Raw genomic sequence first — 1,075 nt, 5'->3', positions numbered from 1 at the left:
GTAGAGGGGACGACTTTCCCTCCCCGGAAGAAGAATAGCCCCGCTCTCTAGCCGACTGATCCCGTGGATCATATAACTGGGAGGGAACGTGTCACATTAGAGGTGAACGATAATTACCACGATGAGGCTGGTCCCTCTTTGATTTTAGTAGACTAAGCTATTCATATGAATGCCGGGCTCTTTCTTTCACTGCTAACCCCAATAAGTCAGTTTCTTAATGCTGATATTTTATGTTTCGTCGAGCCCCGAGCTTGTGGTCCTCCTTTGAGTGTGGGTTCCATTGGATGAATCTCTCAAGTCAAGGTTCACGTACATAGCAGCAAGAATGGTGCAGCGCCTCTTTCTCGTTCTCGCTCGGGAGCCAAAACGAACACGCCTGCTACCTACTGTACTGGACCTTCGACCAGGCATTCTACCCTTGTCGAATCGGAACCAACCACCACTGTATTGCGCTCGAACAGTTGAGCGGCCGCCGGCCAGCAACTTCCGTACTGTACACAGATATAGATTCATTCTTCGTACCTGGTCCAACTTCACAACCCTTCGCGGGTTGGTAAGAAGTCAGTCTTGTTTGGTAAGACTCTATTGAACAAAGCAAAGAAAAGAGAGTGCTCGACCGGAACAACGGCCAACAAAGACCGTAATTACATAGATAACTGCTCCTCCCTTTCTCCGGCTTTAAGGCGAACCGTATGGCGGCCGGAAAGAAAAGAAAGACGACCTCCTCACCTTCTCGTAGATGGTGTCAGTGAGAGCAACTTTAGTATCCCCCGTTGACCTTCTTTTGTAGATAGAATCTTCAATGAGTGGAAACAACTTACTAATAAAGGTGCGCTTGTTGAGTAAGGCCGTTTTCTTGCAGGAGTGCTAACGCGCGCCCTTATTCTTCGCTTGCTCCGCAGTACGAGCCTCATACAGAGCTGCGCCCCTTTAATATGATGAGAAGAGGGGCCGCCCTCTTTTCTGCACCAATCTTTATTTACTACTATCTATCTTTTTTGGGGGTGTATAGCTCAGTTGGTAGAGCATTGGGCTTTTAACCTAATGGTCGCAGGTTCAAGTCCTGCTATACCCA

The 1,075-nt window shown here is 48.2% G+C and overlaps 1 non-coding gene across 1 annotated transcript; it reads left to right on the top strand.

Moving 5' to 3' along the window:
* Positions 1 to 1,002: 1,002 nt before the first annotated feature.
* Positions 1,003 to 1,075, top strand: TRNAK-UUU (transfer RNA lysine (anticodon UUU)). Its single transcript has one exon. It is a non-coding gene; the product is annotated as a tRNA-Lys (tRNA).

The sequence above is a fragment of the Vigna unguiculata genome, unplaced genomic scaffold, assembly GCF_037176805.1.
Source record: "Vigna unguiculata cultivar grain cowpea cultivar isolate G323 ecotype 2 unplaced genomic scaffold, ASM3717680v1 ptg000453l, whole genome shotgun sequence".
Classification (NCBI taxonomy): Eukaryota; Viridiplantae; Streptophyta; class Magnoliopsida; order Fabales; family Fabaceae; genus Vigna; species Vigna unguiculata.
This window is presented reverse-complemented; position numbering and strand designations above follow the sequence as displayed.